Below are 22,347 nucleotides of genomic sequence, written 5' to 3'. Positions count from 1 at the left end.
AATAATTTTTTATTGAAGTATGCTTGATTTATAATGTGTTATTTTAAGGAGTATAGCAAAGTGGTTCAGTTTTACACACACACACACACACACATATATTTCTTCTTTTTCAGATTATTTTGCCTTATAACTTATTACAAGGTATTGAATATGGTTCCCTGTCTTATACAGTAGGTCTTTTTTTTTTAAGGACTGAAGTAACATGTTCATTTATAGTTATTATGATGTGTAAGAAAGATCATATATGTAATCATATATAGAGGTTGGAGAGAAAGATGGATAAAACCCTGTTTTAGCCTTCAAATATCTATTTATTATTTATATTTATTTTCATTAATAATATCCATTATTTTCCCTAATAATATCTATTATCTGTTAATAATACTTATTATTAAATATCCATTTATTTATTTATATTTATATTCCTTAATAATAAATATGAATAATAAATAGATATTTGAAAGCTAAAACAGAGATATATATTTCTATGGAGAGAGAGATGATATGAGGTCTTGTTAGGAAGACTAGAGGATCTTTTTAGGGAATATATATTAGTTTCTCAGGGCTGCCATAATAAGCTACCACACATCAGGTGGCTTAAACAACAAAGACTTATTTTCTCATAATTCTAGGAGCTAGTCTAAGATCCATGTGTCTGCTGGCTTGGTTTCTCCTGAGGCCTCTCTCCTTGGCTTGCCAATGACCACCTTCTCTCTGTGTCCTCACATGATCTCTCCTTCTCTGTACACCCATATCACATCACTGGTGTCTCTTTGTGTATCCCAGTATCCCCTTTGTATTAAGACAGCAGTCATATTGGAGTAGCACCAGCTTTGACAGCCTTATTTTCATTTGATTTCCTCTCCAAAGGCCCTGTCTCCAAACACAGTCACATTCTGAGGTACTAGGGGTTAAGGCTTCAACATATGATTTTGGGGTGACACAATTCAGACCATAACAGGAGAAATAACACTTTTGTTAGAGAAGAAGAGAATTTTCAGTGATAATAATAGGAGGAAATGAATTACAGATTATTTTCTCAGGGACAGTTAAAGAGAATTTAATTATTGATTTAATGTGGAAAGCAAGATATAGGAAGAATGAGAAAGTCTAAGTTTCCTATCTTTGCCAGCTAGATGTATAGCAATAGACTTGACTAAAATAAAAAACATATACGTGGAAAAATGCAGATTTAAGGGTAAATTAGGATAATCATCTATTCATTCACTCAACAAATACTTAGCATGTTTTTACTGCATACCTAGCACTTTTGGACAAGATCCCTAACCTCTTAGTGTTTACACTCCACAGTTCTCCAAGTACGTAAAACTTTGAAGTATCCATTAGATTTTGGAAAAATTAGATATGCAAAAGTGAAGATGTTGAGAAAGCAGTTGAATATATAAATCCAGAACTCAGGGGTTGGGTTGGCACTGCAGCTATGAATTTTGAAGTCAGAATATGTATAGTATTAAAACCATTAACCTGAGTTCATCTAAGAAGTAAGGCTGAGAATCAGGCAAATGAGCATGGATTTTATAGAAGAGGAAGGACCAGTAAAGGAGATGGGGGAAAAAAATCAACCAGTAAAGAAGGAGAAAAACAAATAATGACTCCAGTGTTGACTATGTCCAACTGAGATCTCCTGCAGAATTTTTGTATATGCATCTTCATATTAGCATTATAGAATAATACTTTTAAAATGCACAGTATATATATTCAGGTCATCACAGTAACTCTATGTAACCGCTCTAAATGTTGAAATTCCAAGGAAAAGACTTTAATGCATTAGCCTCACCAATCTGTGATCAACAGGAAAGAGCCAAGCCCTCAGAGTCTGTTCTCTTGTGCAGACATTACTCTGGCTCTGGCCATTTTGTTTAAAGCACTAATTTGCTCAGTGTAGACTGTGAAAAGGTAAACTGGAGCCACTGATTCTCTTCAGCACCAACTTTTAACATCTCACAGGATGCTGACATATTTTCCCATTAACTTCGGCTTGTCCATCTTAATTTCCCTTGGTTCCCATTATTCTCACTGGGTCCCCAGGCTGCAATAAGAACTTCTCTTTCTTTCATGTTTAAAGCCTTTAATTACTCCCCCAGACGTCCCTTCCCATCTTGGCAGTGCAAAAACTAAACTGACTTCAGGGAAAAGTTTTCTAGAATTAAACAAACAGATTACATCAGTGTTTTCCTGTTCTTTAAAGAATTAGGGCAAAATTCTGTCTTTGGCAGGTTAGTCTATGTGAGATGGGGCCAAAGAAAAGGTTGGTGATTATTCTTTGAAGAGAATGTTAAGTGGTTCTTCATCATCAGTCACAGCAGATAATAACAATTTGGGGGGAAACAAAAAATGAAATCTTTTTGGCTTTTACCATAAGACCTTCAATTTCCTTTCTTTCAGACACAGTCCTCATTTTGCCATAACCACATGTACTACTGGAGGGCAGCTTAATGCATCCTTTTCAGTTTTCTCCTGTTTCTCCAACTCCCAAAGTCATTACTTCCATTTGATTTTTAAACACGAGCCGATCTACCTTTTGATTAGTAACCGTCTTTTACAAATCTGTCTGAAATTTTGCCTTTCTCAACACACACCAAAATGATTTTCTTAAAAAAAAAATACAGCAATACAATCTTGGCTTCCTTTTTACTTCCTTTTAATAATAAGGATATTACTCATTCTCCAGTCCCTAATGCAGCCAAAATTGGAAGGAAGACTCAGATGGTTGAACACTATCCTAAATGAGTGGCATATTGTAAATTAAATAAAGACAGTCAACATGAACTTGGTCAGACAGATGAGGGAGAAAAGCCAAAACACTGGTTAATTTCTCTTTCTCTCTTCATTTCCTTTCTGTTTTTTTTTTTCTCCTCAGCTTCTCACCTCAACTGTGCATAGAGCAAAGACAAACCAAAGCGCTCATTATAATGCAGACCCCTGTGCACAAGCAAACAATAGTCTCAGGCTCTCATAGGCGTGAGATGGAGCTAGGAAGAAGAAAAACCTGGGCACATCAGCAAGGCCCTGCAGGGTGCCCAGGGATGAAGTCGCTTAGGAGATCATGTCATCAGGGAGGAGTAGACTCTGACATCTTCAGAGCCAAGAAAGTGGCATGAATGTGCAAAGCCAAACAAAAATGAGTGTGCCCACAGTCAATAACACACCCCAGGTCGCCAGCCAAATATTGCCATTCAGAACAGTGGGAACAGTGTTGCCAGAGCAATTTATCATTATTATTATTATTATGAGAGAATTCGAATTAATATTTTTAATGCATGTAAACTAATTTTATCTTATAAGTCAACTAATTTTTACGTGACACCTTATGAGACTACCAAGTTCAAACCTCTTGTTTTATAAGAATTAGTATTCCAAATATTTACCAAAGCCACATGGTGATTATCAGGCAGAGGTCAGACAGTATATAAATGCCATTCCTCTTGAGTAGTCTCCAAATGTTAGGAAGATGAGTTTCCTAATTTATCAAATTTTGAAAGAGAAAATACTGGAACCAAAGATAATCTTAAGAAAGAGATAATAAAAGTAAGAATATTAACATCCTCCCTCATATACCATGGCCTGTTTTTAGGTTTCTTTCATTCGGCATCTTTTTAGAAAAAATAATAACAGATATATGGAATGGATGGTGAACAGGGACCTGCTGTATACCACAGGGAACTCTACTCAATAATCTGGGATAATCTATATGGGAAAATAATCTGAAAAAGAATGGATGTGTCTACATGTATAACTGAATCACTGTTGTATAGCAGAAATTATCACAACATTGTAAATCAACTATATTTTTATAAAAATTTAAAAAATGAAAAAAATAAAGTGAATGGATTACCAATAAAGAAAGAAAGAAAGAAAGAAAAATGAGAGAGATACTCTTGGAGAGAGAATTAATCTGTTTTGAAGCCTTGTCAAGACTCAAACAACTTTATAGGACTTTAGTGTACTATATTTTTTTAGTCTTATTTATGAAATAGGAGAGTAAAGTAGGTAAATAGTAAATTAAATAAGACCCAAAATGCACAATTAATGTAAAGCTTTCCTCATATAATGATAAAAAAGAATTAAATAGCTAGAAACATTGTGTGTGAATATAATTATTTAAACATGTTTTTTGTCAAGTAATGGGATCTGGGACAACTCTAAATTTTCACATTATCTAAAAATCACCTTTGTTAGTAAGGATGAGTCCTGATCCTTGACCTCACACCTCCACTTAAGGAACTGAAGGCATAAGACATACCAGATTAAGATGAATTCATGCACATTTGAATGTAACTCTTCCAGGAGCAGGATAAGAAACTGAATGCATATACCTCACTAAAGGTTATATTTGCTGTGTCAGCATGCATACACTGTGGGGAAAGTGGATTGTCTTGCCTTCCCAGAGCCAGTACATGTAATTTACTCCTTCTTTTCTTCACTCATTCGATATTTAACTCAGTTTCAAGCATTGGGGGATTTGGCAATGAACAAGCCACACGACACCCCTGACTTCATGGAGTTAATACTCCATCAGGAGGAGAGAGATGTAGATGATCATACTAAGTGAAGTAAGTCAGACAGATATAGACAAATATCATATGATATCACTTCTATGGGGAATCTAATTTAAAATAATACAAAGGAATTTTTTATAAAACAGGAACAAACTCATAGTTAACTGACAAAGATCTATTGTATATAGCTCAGGGAAATTATTCGATATTCTGTAAAAACCTATATGGTAAATATTCTATATATTCCTTATATAATTACTCAATATTCTGTAACAACATATGTGGGAAATATTCTTTATATATTCCTTATATATTCCTTTATATATAAGGAATATGTATATATATAGATATATGTCTATATCTATATATATATATCTGATTCACTTTGTTGTACACCTGAAACGAATACAATGTTGTTAAGGCAACTATACTCCAATAAAATGTATTTTTTAAAAAAGAAAAAAGTTTCCAAGAGAATAAACCTTAAAAGTTCTCACCATTCACAGAAAAATAAAATGTAATTATGTTAGATAATAGATATGTAAACTAACCTTATCATGATAATCATTTCACAACATATACGTTTATCAAATCATTACATTGTACATCTTCAACTCACACAATTTTTTGCATATCAAATATAATCTCAGTAAAGCTGGGGAAAAAAAGAGTATAAAGCGTTTAAAAAAAAAAAAGAGGAGCTAGATGTAACTGAGCAGGACTGGGACAGACCCCTCCCCCATATCTTTAGCTCCTCTCTGAAGTACCCAGATAATCATATCTGATGCACATTCCTGAGTTGTTTTACAGATGCTAAAACTACCACCAAATGGAAGAAATTAACTGCTTGAGTGCCATGAGCATGTAGCCCCCAGACGTAACTGGTGCCTAAGGAATGATATTGTTAACCCCTGGGACAGGGCCCTGTTCCCTCACCATCAGCCAATAAGAGAATTGTGCACAAGCTGATTACATACACTGGGATGCCCCTCCTTCAGCTTTCCTTTAAAAATGCTTTTCTGAAACCCACTGAAGTTTGAGTGTTTTGAGCACTAGGTGCCCCAGACTTCTTGCTTGGTGCCCTGTGATAAGCTCAGCACTTTCCTTCACCACACCTGGTGTCAGTAGATTGGTTTTATTGCATGCAAATCCAATTTGTCAGTGGATTGGCTTTATTGCACGTGGATCCAAGTTTGGTTCAGGTAATATATATAATAAATAAAATCTAAATTAATGAGTGATATAATTTCAAATAATGCTAAATGCTGAGAAGAAAAAAATAAAGCAGAGTACTATAATACAGAGTGATGAGTGTGATAATAGAAGGTAATTATTTTTAGATATTTATAGCAGAATGAGTATCATCCAGAGGTAAAGATAGAAGAGAAAAGTGATAAAGAATTGCAAGTACAAAGACCCTGAGATCAGAAAGTGGTTGAAAAATTTCAAGAGACAGAAAGGGGATCGATTGGTGGGGCTGGAAGATCCTGAGCAAGACTCAGAGAGGTCATGGGAGGAATGCTTTCCATCGTGGGACTTTTATTTTATTTTAAGTAGCACAGAGAGTTATCTGGGTGCTGTAATCAGGGAAATGACCTGTTCCTTTGGGAGGTTTCCAGCGTCTCCCCGAGAGACTAGATAGGAAACCATCACTTCTGTGCAACCTGGGTTAAAAGAGAAACTCCAGAAAAAAAGGGGGTTTCTAAGTTCTCTGTACATGTAACATAGAGGGCTAGAAACCTCCTAAGGAAGTCTCTAACTTTGGCCACTTTGTGCCAAGAAAGGGATTTAGCTGACCGAGTCAGCACTGGCCAGAGCTGGAAGAAGGCCCAAATCTTGCTTGTAAAATACCACACATGGCCCATCAAACCACCAATCTACTTCATCTGAACATGGACTTAAAGACAAGGAATGCAGCCAGTTCTGACCCAAACAGCCAGCCATTTCCACTGTGGGGCTGTACAGCCACGGTTTGCCCATCCATCTTACCAGTTCACCTTTGGCTGGCATTTGTTTTTTAATATAACCTCTTTAGTGTTTGCATACATTGCTGGCCAGAGTGTAAATTGGCATTATTTGGCCACATGCATCAAGAATGATAAAAATGTGCATTTAATTTTGACCCAAAAATCTTCTTCTATGAATTTATCTTAAGGAAATGATCAGAGATGCTGTGATGAGATAAACAGTATAAATGTCCAACAACAGCATATGGGTTATGTCTGTTCGGGCACATTTTCAGCCTTTCAATATCATGTTCTGGGAAAATACTTCAAGATAGAAAAAATTCCACAACATAATTTTAAGTAAAAACAGAGGCCGCAAAATACTATGTGTGATGCAAGCCTGATTTTTAACATATGCACATTTATATATACATATTTTATTTACATTGTATGTTTTAATCTATTGAAGTGTTAAAAGTAGCTCTTTCAACAATGAGTTAGACAATTTTTCTTACTTATCGAGTCATTTTATGAAATTTTTATAATGAACATAATGTAGTTTTGTAATTTAAAACGACTGTATCAAAATACACTACAATCTTCCTTGAAAGCTTTGTATCCAAAATGCTTACTTGCAGCATATTCAGGGCTAATCTTCTAGTCTGACCAGTGGGGTCCTGGGAGGCCGCTATGTCCAGGGGAAGAGTATGGGACCTAAAGTGTAAGCCAAGCCCTTCCAATGGCCATTTGTCACAAGGATTGCACATACAAATGTTTCCATGGTCCCTGTAACTAAAGCAAAGTAAGAGAAAAAAAATGGGCTGTTAGCCACCCCTACTTTGTAATTCCAAATATTCTGTATACATTCATGTATTTTTTTTTAATTTTTGGACTTAGCGTTTTAAAAGTATTGTCTGTATGGTAGTGACATCTTCTTCTTTCTACTAGAATGTATGCTCCACAGAGCAGACAAAAGTCTATTATGTTCATGCTTTATCTTCAGTGCCTGAACAGTGAATGGCAAATAAACTAGGTAAGAATTTGCTGAATAAATTGATGGAGAACAAATGAATCTAAGCCATAATAATAGTGACTCAGAGAGAAACATGGCACAATCAGGTCAATGTTCAGTAAAAATGAAAATACAATGTTTAGGAGGACCAAATTAAACTTTTTGCAGTGGTATACTATTCTACAGATGTAGCTGAAAAAGTCCTTTTTATTCTAGCAGTATTTTAGGACCTACTAATTTCTCATATGAATGGCTTTCAACAGTGGTTTCTTTTCCACAACAAGCAAGATTAAGGCCTATGGAAAAAAAATGATATTCATAGACTAGTATTACTGCCAACTTACCCATGAAGGCACGGAATGAAAGGTTGAGCGGATCTCACAGAGAAGAAAGAGAAGTAAAATAAATGAGATTATGCAAATTGCAGTCTTTCTATAATTATTTCATCTATGCTATTAAAATTCAAAAATTATAAATGCAGGGAGCAAGCCACAAAGCCCTGTGGTATTTTATACAATCCAAATAAATGTTAAAGACCTTGAAAATGTTCATTTCTCTTATTGCAGTGATTCCACTTCAAGGATACAAATTAAGGACAGAGAATAAATGCAGACGAAGACTTGTGTACAAACTTGGTTGGAGCACAGATTTGAAGAAATTCCATTTCATACATGAATCACAAGCAAATAGAACTAAAAGAGACCTCAGCTACATTAGTCAGTGTTCTCCAAAGAAACAGAATCAAAAGGATGTGTCTGTGACTGTGTGTATATATTTGTGAGAGTATGTGTGCATGTCAGGGGGGATTTATTTGAGGGAATTGGCTCATGCAATCATTGAGGCTGGCAAGTCCAAAATCTGCAGTGTAGGCTGAAATGTTGGAGGGTCAAAGAAGGATGGATGCTGCAGTTTGAGTCCAAAAGCAGACTATAGGCAGAATTCTCTCTTCTTCAGGGGAGGTCAGTCTTTTTCTATTAAGGCCTTCAACAAATTGGATGAGGCCCACTCACATTATCTAATCAAATTCTACTGATTTAAATGACAATCTCATATAAACAGTACCTTCAAAGCAACGTCCCACTGCATTTGACCAAATATCTGGGTACTCTGGCCTAGCCAAGTTGACACATAAAATTAACTATCACATTGGTCCATAGGCACACTTGGAAGGACTCAGTGACATGAACTTCCCAGGCTTGTTGACAAATAGACCCAAATTGAAATCTTTCCTTAGTGTTGATATCATTCTTTTCCTGAAGTCTGCAATAGGTCCTTGAAAGTTATATCCAGAGCTAGAAAACATCAGACAATAACTTTTATTCTTTTAAGTGTAACATGCCTTGTTCCAAAAGTATATAACTCGCCTTTTAAGGGTATAGATGATCTTATTCAGTTTTTATCCCAGAAGCTCTTAACATCATACTTTTTATATAATAGGCATGTCCAATACTTGCTTGTTCAATTAAACTGAGCCTTGTTCTAAATGAGTTCAGTCAGAAAGTTGTCATGCATAACAAACATTATAGTTGCCAGTGGAGGAGGGAGGGACTAAGAGTTTGGGGTTAGTAGATGCAGACTCTTACATATGGAAGGGATAAACAAGGCCCTGCTGTATAGCACAGGGAACTATATTCAATATCCTGAGATAATTCATAATAGAAAGAATATGTATATTTAAAAAACTGTCACTTTGCTGTAAAACAGAAATTAACATAACATTGTAAATCAGCTATACTTCAATAAAAAATGTCTTGTTCTATCACCTAATTTCTCTAGTTTTTATCTTCCTTTTCTAAAAATAATAGGATTTACTCTTAATCTCTAATATATAAATGGTAGCTGTAGTAAGTGTGTAGGAACTCAGAGGAGAACAGTATCTCTTCATGAAGGAGGCAAGGTTTGAAAGAGGAATATAATATATGTAGTCAGAAAGAAATGTTGGTTATTCCAATGAAAGAAAACAGTGCATGAAATGAAGGAGGTAGAAATGTACCAGGTGTGCTCAACAGACAGTGGGTTGTACAGAAAACTGTTGAGCGAAGCTATGAGAGATGTGGCTGGGGAAGTACATGATAAACTTGAAAACAGTATAAATAGTTTCCACTTTAAAGTGGTTGTATGTCATTGATAGTTTTTGAATTAGGGAGGAACTTGATTAAAATGGTATTTTGTGGAGGGGGACAAAACCTATTAGGCCATATTAATGTGCCCTCTTTAAATTAAACAACTTGATCATTTTCTTATGTCTCTTGTTCCCTTAACTGTTTTTGGAGTCACAGACTAATCCAATTCTTCATCTAAATTATATAATATTAAGCTGCAAATCCATGCACTATCAAAAAATAATTTAGAAGTAATTTTGTCATAAAAATTATTTCAATGCAGTTGTCACAACTAATACCTGTTATTACATTTATACACTATTACTTGTCAGAGGAAAAATTTAAACAGGAAAACGTGGGCTGCAGAGAACCTATTAAAATGAACTATAAATCTAGGGTGAAGGGAAGTTTTCAAAATTAAGAAAGAAGAGTCACAGGCTGTACCCAGATGTCACATTAAATCTTCCAGGGAAGAAGTAAGGATTGGTAGCTTGCAACTTATCTCAAACAGTAAAGCATTGACTATTTCAATGTATTTGATTGTATAGCTCCTATTTGGAAAAGGCATTGTTGTAGATACCAACAGTTGCTTTGATCACTGATCCCTGTCTCTGTTACTATCTAGCTTGGGGACTGAGCAAATATCTTCCTCTCTAGGCCTTAGAGGGTTAAGCATCGGGCATTGTGAGCTGTGGTGTAGATCTCAGATGCAGATCAGATCCAGCAACATTATTGTGGCTGTAGTGTAGGCCAGCAGCTGTAGTGTAGGCCAGCAGCTGCAGCTCCGATTCGACTCCTAGATTTGGAACTTTCATATGCTGTACCTGTAGTCCTTAATAAAAGCACACACACACACACACACACACACACACACACACACACACACACACAACTTTATAAAAGGTATCTGTAATATAGAAATAAATAACCCACAGAAGAATTTCCAAGATTGCTGATTATAGGACTTTGCCACTATGTAAAGCTGTAAGCATCTCTAGTATATAAATAGGAATCGATATTATAGTTCTTGAATAAACATTACCCTTATTATTATTATTATTATTATTATTATTATTATTATTATTATTTTGTCTTTTTAGGGCCACACCCAGCACATGTAGGTTCCCAGGCTGGGGGTCAAATCGGAGCTACCCCTGCTGGCCATAGCCACAGCCACAGCAACATCAGATCCAAGCCGTATCTGCAACCTACACCACAGCTCATGGCAACACCAGATACTTAACCCAAGGGTTGAACTTGCATCCTCATGGATGCTAGTCAGATTCGTTTCCACTGAGCCACAACAAGATCACCCTATCCTTATTTTTAAAAGACTTACTGCAACTTAATTTATATACCAAAAATTTACCTGTTTCAAGTGTGCAATTCAATGCTTTTTTTTTTGTCTTTTGTCCTTTTTTAGGGCCACACCCATGGCATATGGAGATTCCCAGGCTAGGGGCTGAATTAGAGTTGTAGCTGCCAGCCTACACCACAGCTCACAGCAACGCCAGACCCATAACCCACTGAGCGAGGCCAGGGATGGAACCCACAATCTCATTGTTCCTGGTTGGATTCATTTCCACTGTGCCACGGCAGGAACTCCCCAATTCAGTGCTTTTTAAAATACATTTACAGAGTTGTGCAACTATTATCAGGAGAAGTGAAATGCTGAACCTGTGAGAAACACCGTTCTCTAAAAAGATGAGAGCAGAAACAGTAAACCAATTTGAAGATGTACTTGGAAACACTGGAGTTTAAGGAAAGTGGTCTACTTAAACAGTGTGAACAGAAAAGTATTAATTCATAATTTTCTCCTTAACATGGAGTGGGAATATGGTTGCATTCTATGACTAACAGGAAGAAATAAATTTTACTGATTCACAGAGAATTAAACTATTATGTATCATCTAGAATATATTATCAATTCCTTCTATAAAGCTTTGCAATGATGTCTCTTTGCTATTACCACACCCTTGAATATTACTAATAATCTACTTTTTGCCAAATCCATATACTCTTTCATTAGTTGATGAATATAAAATGTAACTTAATGTGAAATATCAGACAAATGTCTGTCAATTGAGAGGTTGTTACATATAAAGGCATACAAATGAAAGGATCTCTTCATAGATATTAAGGTCTAGATTTTCAGTTTGAAGGAAGATTAAGCTAACAACTTTTTATTTTTATTATTATTTTAATAGGTGGGGTTGCTTAGAGAGACTGAAGATCAGAACCTGATTTGGTGAATTACCTGAGTTATAATTTCATATTCAAATTTTATGACCTTGTGCTATTCAGGGGTTTCAGGTAGCACATAGAAGTCTGATCCCTTTTATTGTACCATAAGCTTTTCAGGACAGGGACTTTTTTTTTTCCTGATTCTTCAGCATCCAGCAATGTTTGGCTAAAAAACATCTGTTGACTATCATATTTTAGCCACCTATAAAAGTTGAGCCTGTTATTTCTTGAGAACTAAAACAGCTATATCCAAAAATCTTACTTTTGTTTGTCTTCAGATTTTTCAGCTTTTTTTCCTCTCTTATTTCATCATTTAATGCCTATTTGTTGCTCTTCTTTATTCCAGTGATAAGATAAAGAATTGTAAAGTAAATAAAAATCAAAGATATTTTTTAAAAAAAGTATGGACTACATAGGGAGAAAACTGATTATCTTTGGAAGAACTAATACTCAAACGCAATTTTTAGTCAAAGGAAAACAAAATATAATCAAAGAATTAAATACAATTTAACCAGTATTTGTTAGACCTTTCTTATGTTTCATGCACTAAAGAGGCAATAGATGTATAAAACATAGATCCTACCCTCAAGAAACTCCTACCTTGTAAAAAAAAAAAAAAAAGTATTGTCAATTTGATGGGTTAATTATATTTTAAAGCAATAATAGTACTTAGTGTATATTCTTATTAAGTACTGAGTATTTTATTTAGCACATTTAATCCCCACAACAACCCTATTAGGTAAGCACTGTTATACTTTCATTTTACAAATGAGAAAACTGAGGCACAGGGAAGTTAAATAATTTGCGCAAGTTATTTGAACCAAGCAGTGTCAATTCAGAACCTGATTTTTTTTTTTTTTTTGTCTTTTTGCTATTTCTTGGGCCGCTCCCACGGCATATGGAGTTTCCCAGGCTAGGGGTCTAATCGGAGCTGTAGCCACCAGCCTATGCCAGAGCCACAGCAACTCAGGATCCGAGCCGCGTCTGCAACCTACACCACAGCTCACGGCAACGCCGGATCGTTAACCCACTGAGCAAGGGCAGGGACCGAACCCTCAACCTCATGGTTCCTAGTCGGATTCGTTAACCACTGCGCCACGACGGGAACTCCCAGAACCTGATATTTTCTGATTTTGTTGTTGTTGTTTTGTTTTTGGCCATACCCAGGGCATGTGGAAGTTCCCAGTCCAGGGATTAGATTGAACCTGTGCCCCAGCAGCAACTGGAGTCACAGCAGTGACAACACTGGATACTTAAACTACTGTGCCACCATGGAACTCCAGAACCTGCATTCTTATGTCATGTTATAGTCTCTCTCAACTAACTGCAACTTCTCAATTAATTTTACTTCTTTTTACAAATATATCACCCAAATTCGAGGTTAAGATTTGCTGGTTATTTTACATCAAGAAGGTAAATCTATTTTTGACCTTTGAAAGAATCTTCATACAAAAGCTGACTATAAATGGAGCTTGCAATATGCTACGCTGCATATATAAAGTTACAGAGCTTATGGGAAAAAAATAGAATTAATCCAGATCACTAAAGACATATGCCACTTTATGGCCAGAGAACTAACAACTACAACAATCACCACAAAATCTACTTTAAAACAACAGATCATAATTTTTTATGTTATAATTATTATAAGTAAATGTTATGGTAATTGTAGGACTTTATTCTAAATACAAAAGAAGGTAGACTAGTGGAAGGGAGTCAAAGAAAGTCTGCTGAATAATGGAGACCAGCAAATTGTTTTCAGAAGTTGTAAGTGGTTAGGCATATGCAGGCTTTGCCCATACTATAGCAAAGATCTAGACTGATATTTGTTTTTTTTTTTTTTTGGTTTTGTTTTTTCATTTTATTTTATTTTCCCACTGTACAGCAAGGGGATCAAGTTACCCTTACATGTATACATTACAATTACATTTTTTCCCCCAGCCTTTCTTCTGTTGCAACATGAGTATCTAGACAAAGTTCTCAATGCTACTCAGCAGGATCTCCTTGTAAATCTATTCTAAGTTGTGTCTGATAAGCCCAAGCTCCCAATCCCTCCCACCCCCTCCCCCTCCCATCAGGCAGCCACAAGTCTCTTCTCCAAGTCCATGATTTTCTTTTCTGAGGAGATGGTCATTTGTGCTAGATATTAGATTCCAGTTATAAGTGATATCATATGGTATTTGTCTTTGTCTTTCTGGCTCATTTCACTCAGTATGAGATTCTCTAGTTCCATCCATGTTGTTGCAAATGGCATTATGTCATTCTTTTTTATGGCTGAGTAGTATTCCATTGTGTATATATACCACCTCTTCCAAATCCAATCCTCTGTCGATGGACATTTGGGTTGTTTCCATGTCCTGGCTATTGTGAATAGTGCTGCAATGAACATGTGGGTGCACGTGTCTCTCTTAAGTAGAGTTTTGTCCAGATAGATGCCCAAGAGTGGGATTGCGGGGTCATATGGAAGTTCTATGTATAGATTTCTAAGGTATCTCCAAACTGTTCTCCATAGTGGCTATACCAGTTTACATTCCCACCAACAGTGCAGGAGGGTTCCCTTTTCTCCACAGCCCCTCCAGCACTTGCTATTTGTGGACTTATTAATGATGGCCATTCTGACGGGTGTGAGGTGGTATCTCATGGTAGTTTTGATTTGCATTTCTCTTATAATCAGAGATGTTGAGCATTTTTTCATGTGTTTGTTGGCCATCTGTATATCTTCCTTGGAGAAATGTCTATTCGGGTCTTTTGCCCATTTTTCCATTGATTGATTGGCTTTTTTGCTGTTGGGTTGTATAAGTTGTTTATATATTCTAAAGATTAAGCCCTTGTCGGTTGCATCATTTGACACTATTTTCTCCCATTCTGTAAGTTGTCTTTTTGTTTTCTTTTGGGTTTCCTTTGCTGTGCAAAAGCTTTTCAGTTTGATGAGGTCCCATGGGTTTATTTTTGCTCTAATTTCGATTGCTTTGGGAGACTGACCTGAGAAAATATTCATGATGTTGATGTCAGAGAGTATTTTGCCTATTTTTCTTCTAGGAGTTTGATGGTGTCCTGTCGTATATTGAAGTCTTTCAGCCATTCTGAGTGTATTTTTGTGCATGGTGTGAGGGTGTGTTCTCGTTTCATTGCTTTGCATGCAGCTGTCCAGGTTTCCCAGCAATGCTTGCTGAATAGCCTTTCTTTTTCCCATTTCATGTTCTTGCCTCCCTTGTCAAAGATTAATGGACCATAGGTGTCAGGGTTTATTTCTGGGTTCTCTATTCTGTTCCATTGGTCTGTCTGTCTGTTTTGATACCAGTACCACACTGTTTTGATGACTGTGGCTTTGTCGTATTTCTTGAAGTCTGGGAGAGTTATGCCTCCTGCTTGGTTTTTGTTTCTCAGGATTGCTTTGGCGATTCTGAGTCTTTTGTGGTTCCATGTAAATGTTTGGATTGTTTGTTCTAGTTCTGTGAAAAACGTCATGGGTAATTTGATAGGGATTGCATTGAATCTGTAGATTGCTTTGGGTAGTATGGCCATTTTTACAATATTGATTTTCCCAATCCAGGAACATGGAATATCTTTCCATTTCTTTCCATCTTCTTTGATTTCTTTGATTAAAGTTTTATAGTTCTCGGCATATAGGTCCTTTACCTCCTTGGTCAGGTGTATTCCGAGGTATTTGATTTTGTGAGGTGCAATTTTAAAAGGTATCGTATTTTTGTATTCCTTTTCTAATATTTCATTGCTGGTATACAGAAATGCAACTGACTTCTGAATGTTAATCTTACAGCCTGCTACTTTGCTGAATTTATGAATCAGTTTGAGGAGTTTTGGGGTTGAGTCCTTAGGGTTTTCTATGTATAGTATCATGTCATCTGCATACAGTGACAGTTTGATCTCTTCTCTTCCTATATGGATGCCTTTTATTTCTTTGGTTTGTCTAATTGCTGTGGCTAGAACTTCCAAAACTATGTTGAAGAGCAGTGGTGAGAGTGGGCATCCCTGTCTTGTTCCAGATTGGACTGAGAAGGCTTTCAGTTTTTCCCCATTGAGGGTTATATTTGCTGTGGGTTTCTCATAAATGGCTTTGATTATATTCAGGAATGTTCCCTCTCTACCCAGTTTGGCGAGGGTCTTGATCATGAATGGATGTTGGACTTTGTCAAATGCTTTTTCTGCGTCTATTGAGATGATCATATGATTTTTGACTTTTTTTTGTTAATGTGGTGTATGATGTTGATTGATTTGCATATGTAGAACCATCCTTGTGAACCTGGGATGAAACCTACCTGGTCATGGTGTATAATTTTTTTGGTATGTTGTTGGATTCGGTTGGCTAAGATTTTGTTGAGAATTTTTGCATCTATATTCATCAATGATATTGGGCGACAGTAGACTGATATTTGGATCATTATTTTGTCACTGTTTCTTTTGTATGTGATCAACCACAAGAGAAGGTGGCATGAGTGGATGCCCTGCACAGTACTGCAGTCTTTGATGGCTTGCTGGATTCAGCTTCCATAAGGATACTTTGCATCCCGCTGCTGTTACAGCACAAAACATTAGGATGTTGGGGGAAAACCATATAGGAACCTTCTGGTCTTTCAGGTTATACTGACATCATCTCTTTCTATACTGATCCCATTTTAACTTATTCATATTACAGGACATGTGTTGTAGCAAAAGAAATTATATTTGGAATGTATTATAGTAAAGGAAGACATTTGATAGATTTACCACAAGAATTTTTTTCTTAATTTAGATTCCTTCCTCATTTTCTGTTAAACACACTTAAATGTTGAAAATGTCCATTTTATTCAGAGCAAAATGCTTTACTAAATTAAGTTCAATTATGGCTAGTTGCATATGGGTCATTATGTAAAAAGTACAGTTTTCAGCGTCAAGCAGAAGTGTCCAAGGGGTCATTCACACATTTCCATTTGCAGTTTCAGCATGAATGCAAATTTTCTTGCCCTTTCATCTCCTTTGACATTAATACAAAATTTAAAATAATATGGGGTGACTATTACAGCCTTTCATTCCCAATATTTTAGGACTAAGGGATTAGCCCAAGTCCAGTATCATTTCAAAGAACAAAACAGAAATAGATAGAACATGACACTTTACCTAATCTTTATCAGGAAGATAAGTAGGTTTTTTGGTACAATTTACCAGAAATTTCTGTTGATTGAAACCTGCTTATACAGCCCAGGTTGATGTCATTCTCAAAGCCTTATTTGAACTGCCAATTAACTTCCTGCAAAGCCCCATGACCAGAGAAAATGATTTGTTTTCTGTAGTGTTGCCCTAACTTGGTCTTAATGAGTTGTTAAGTCTTTCTTGTAACTTTGTTCCTTGAGTTACTGAAGGCTTGATTTACTCATCCCAGTAAAAGTCCCTGCATGTTCACTTCCTTCTCTTAACAAAGACTGATTTTCATAAGGTTGGTGAATATCTCCCCTTAGGCACTGGGACTAGCTTCTTCCAGAGAAGTGGGCTATTGCACTGCTTTTTGTCATCTTTCATCACAGAAATATTTTCAAAATGCAGCAGAAACTGTGATAGGCAAGTAGGTCTCTGCTTTGCTAAAGAGGGTGATGGAAAACAATTTTAAGCAACTTTACCAGCAAAACATTTGCTGGCACATGCATCTGCATTTATAGCAATTAGAAGTACATACAATTTTTCATAGAATAGTCTAGGCATGGTCCCTCTCACTTTGGTATTCCTAGACCTGAGCACTCATTGTTTTTGGTTTCCCTGCTGATAACATCAAACATTTAAAAGGAGCAGAAAGAGCCCTGCAGACTGCAGCTCCAAGTAGCTTCAAGTTGAGTGATTGTTATCAATGGTTACAAGAGTAACAGAGAACTCCAGGGCCTGGGCTGGGTCTTGGCTTGTAAAATATCTTTCAGCTCTGCCTCTAATATGTTTTTATGTAGAAGGTAGCTTGGTATCAATGTGTTACTAAACACCAGGATTTTTTTTTTTTTTTGAAAGGGAGCAAAGAATTTTGAAACATTGAAGATATGGTGAAAAATGGAGACATGCAACGTCATATCTGTTAAAAATCACTCTTGTACATATATATAACAGCAAATTCCTTGTGTTCTGACCAACTCTGTAGAACTGTTTGTGGGCATTTTAAAATGTGAGTGAATTCTTTACCCCTTCTAATAAACCTTTATCTCATGATTTATGCATCAATTTGCATAACCAGGATGCATTAAATGGGTTAATTCCAGAGAGCAGGGTTGCTGAATTTGAGGAGGGAGTTGATGAGATAGAGAGCTTCTTTAGGATGGTATGGGTCTGTCTTTCCTGAAGGTCTGTACCTGGAAGCCTCAAGTAATATAGATGACATGGAAACAAATGAGAATACACATCCTAGGGCTCTAAACTCATTTCCAAAGCCCCCCTCCCACCTCACCAACCCTCCTCCCAGCAAGCGACCTGACATTTTGCATCAGGACCAACAATAGACAGCTAGCTGCTAGAAGGCTAGCTATGGAGCAGTCACAGAAAAAAAGCTGAAAAATATACTTTGAGAACTCTTTCTTTAAAATATAACTTTCCAATTTTGCTGTATACCTGAAACTAACACAACTTTATAAATAAACTATACGCCAATAAAATTTTAAAAAATAACCTTACAGAATATGTAGATTTTCCCAGAAAAAATGATTAAGTTAGTGTTCCAATATTGAAGTTTATATAACATTTGCATATAATGTAGTACCAGAGAGGATAATAATGGAAAAAGCAGAAAATAATGAAAATCACCTTTTCTTAATGTAGATCTGACATTTAGCAAGGTTCAACCCAGGTGGTTACCATATACCTACACTGGAGGCTAATTAGAAGAGAAAATATTTAAGAAAAAGAGTGTACTGTGTAAAAATATTTTACTTTAAAATATTATTAAATTAAAATATTTCTAAAGTAACATGACTATTCAGAAGGTTCTTAAATTTCTCCCTACTTTCTTCAGCTCTGATATGATTTCCTTCATTTATTTCATTTTTATTTCTGGGGGGGGGGGTGAATAGGGAAACAGATGATTAAAACTATATTATTCCAATTAAAAATATTGAGATGAGAAGTTCCCGTCGTGGCGCAGTGGTTAACGAATCCGACTAGGAACCATGAGGTTGCGGGTTTGGTCCCTGCCCTTGCTCAGTGGGTTAACGATCCGCCGTTGCCGTGAGCTGTGGTGTAGGTTGCAGACACGGCTTGGATCCCGCGTTGCTGTGGCTCTGGCGTAGGCCGGTGGCTACAGCTCCGATTCAACCCCTAGCCTGGGAACCTCCATATGCCGCGGGAGTGGCCCAAGAAATAGCAACAACAACAACAGCAACAAAAAAGACAAAAGACAAAAAAAAATATTGAGATGAAAATAAAAGTTTGAAAATAGTATTTATCAAAATTAACTTTCAGGGGTCAGGCCATTTTAGGCAAAATGCACAGAAAATGCATCTGCGCAATGATCCAAGGCTTCATATCCCAAATCCCTGAAGTCTTTCTTGCCTCTTGCAGCAAGGTGCATTAGCTGACTAATAGTATTTCCAGATAGAAAAATGGAAAGGAAAATGCTGAGCCTGTCACAGAGAGCAGAGCTTAATAGGCTTGTGTACATACATTAGCCTTATGACTCACAATAAATTTGCACTACTGCCAACTTCATCTGGGAGGGTCCATCATTAACACTTCCTCTGATTCCCTCCTGCATTTTCTCCCCTCAAATTATCTTTCCAGCTTTCCATGCTTTAACTTAATATTTCCTCAAGAATGAGAGAATTTTTAAAAGTTCAAGACAAAGTCATTCATTAGAGGTCTCATTTTCAGCAAAAATGAAGTTCAGGATTTTGTTTTATTTATAGGGTCTATATCTCCATTAATATTGAAAAGCAACTAGTACTTGGTCCTTAAAGAACTGAGAAGAAAACAGAGAAAATAAGCCCTTCCTTTGGCCTTAACTAATGCCAAGTTTATTTCAAATTTTTTTTAAAGCTTTGTGATTTCTCAAACAAATAAATTTGGTAACACTAGTCTAAAAGTATCAAGCTCAGAAATGTAACAACTGGTAACAAGTTAATTTTATTTAGTTGTGAAATTGTTTCTTCACCCTTATTTCCTACATCTATTAACATGAGTATCAGAGGTGTGACTGGAAATGAGTTGTTTTTCTCCATGTGAATAGAAAAATGGAGTGTTTTATGATCCTCGATCAGGTTCAGAAATGAAATCAATTATGATCTACAAATGTAAATAGTCATCGAGATGGGCATGTGGTTTCTCATTCCCCTTTCTTACTGTTAGGTAAATTCTGTAAAGGCATCATGATTTACAAAAATTATTTAAACATGACCTCTACATCTCTTTTGTTTTCTTTATGTGGGGTAGATAATTTGCATCACCTCTAAACAAAGCATAGATAGACTCAAATGATCTTAATGATATAAAATACAAAAAGAAATAAACTTCCTACAGACTGCTCTTTATTTTTTATAAGTTCTCTAGATACTAATGCTATTTCAGAAACAGCTGGAAAACAAGCCTATTTAAAATGGCTTCGATTAGGATGAAAAATTAGTCCTTAATAATTTATCCACTTTAACATTTTCAGGGTTGAGATACAGAGTGAATTTTTCAGTGTTTCCTCAGCAATGTCTTATGAATGTTCACCTTGCCCTTTAGATGAAATCTGAACTAAGATGTTTCATCACTACCCTTTCTCTTCCTCCCATAGAAACCCTCACAATTCTTGGTTCTCCTTTTTTTTGACCAGCTCAGGACCCCAGCCAGGCTCAGTTGTTTTATATACTGTGAGACCACATCCTTCCTCCTCCTCCTTCTCTACTTTAGTCTCTTTTTCTAGCATTGTCATTTCCCTTCAACACCTAGCTCTTCTCTACACCTTACCCGCTTTACCACTGAACTCTAATCTTAATACAATCCAACAGTTTAGTATCCTGAGTCCTACTGGAGAAACTACACCACCATGCAGACAATCACTGTTCTAGATGCCCAGTCACAGTGGGCCTGCAGCCTTCTCTGGCCAACTTTTTTATTTGTTCATAATAAGCAGTCATAACTGCAAGTCAAAACAAAGAAAATTGCCCCATTGTTTTGAACTGTCCTTGCTGCCTTTAGAGCTCGCTCCCTTTCTCCAGCAACACACGTATCTCCTATTTCACATAGAAATTGAAGCTGGCCAGTTGTTTCCCATTCTGATATTCAAGGCTCAAGCATCCATCGCACCTTTAGATGATCTTTTGCACTTGTCTAGGGTCTCTTAGGGAATTTCATCACCATCTTTCTCTCCTGTGTCTTCAGTTTCTTTCTTCCATATCCCCTCATTCTATCTGCCTTCAATAGACGCTTATCTGGTTTCTGCTTCCACTCTGCTAAAATTTCCTGGCAAAGTTTGCCACCGATCACCTCCTATGTCTCCAAACGAATTAGTTTTTATTATGCTAGTTGACATCCTCAAACTATTTGAAACAGATGATCATTACATTCTTCCTGGAATTCTCTCCTCTCTTTCCTCTGTGGCCACACGCTTTCATGGTTCTCCACTTGTATTTCAGACCTTTCCATTTCATTCTTCTCTCCTGATATTCTCTCTAAAATGCCAGCTGTCTTGGGGGGGTAGGTAGCTGAAGTGGCTGAATCAGGATTCAAAGCCAGGCAAAACTCCAGAGCCCAACAACACAGACTCCATATGTTATAATGGTTTAACCCACTGGCTCCAGAGTCAAGCCAAAAAGTGTTAAAATCCCAGCTCCCTATGTATTTTGTCTCTTTGGGCACTAGTTTTTTCATATATAGAATATAGGTAGTAATACTTTCCAGCTATAGCTGCTGTGAGGAATAACTCTGGTAATAAATGCAAAATATGAAATATGAAAAAATGGTTAACATCATTAATTGTTAGAGAAATGGAAATCAAAACCATAATGAGGGCCATTCAGAATGGCCATCATTAATAAGTCTACAAATAACAAATGCTGGAGAAGATGTGGAGAAAAGGATATCCTCCTACACTGTTAGTGGGAATGTAAACTGGTGCAACCACTATGGAAAACGGTATGAAGGTACCACAGGAAACTAAATATAGAACTACCTTATGATCCAGCAATCCCACTCCTGGGCATATATCTGTATAAAACTTTCATTCAAAAAGATACATGTCCATTGACAGATGAATGGACTAAGAAGATTTGGTACATATATACAGTGGAATACTACTCAGCCATAAAAAGAACAAAATAATACCATTTGCAGCAACATGGATGCATCTAGAGATTTCATACTTAGTGAAGTAAGTCAGAAAGAGAATTACAAACACATGATATCACTTATATCTGAAATCTAATATATGGCACAAATGATCCTATCTACAAAACAGAAACAAACTCATAGACATGGAGAACAGACTTGTGGTTGCCAAGGGGGAGGGGGAGGGAGTGGGAGGGACTGGGAATTTGGGGTTAGTAGATGCAAACTATTGCATTTCGAGTAGATAAGTAATG

This window comes from Phacochoerus africanus, chromosome 1, assembly GCF_016906955.1.
Source record: "Phacochoerus africanus isolate WHEZ1 chromosome 1, ROS_Pafr_v1, whole genome shotgun sequence".
NCBI lineage: Eukaryota > Metazoa > Chordata > Mammalia > Artiodactyla > Suidae > Phacochoerus > Phacochoerus africanus.
This window is presented reverse-complemented; position numbering follows the sequence as displayed.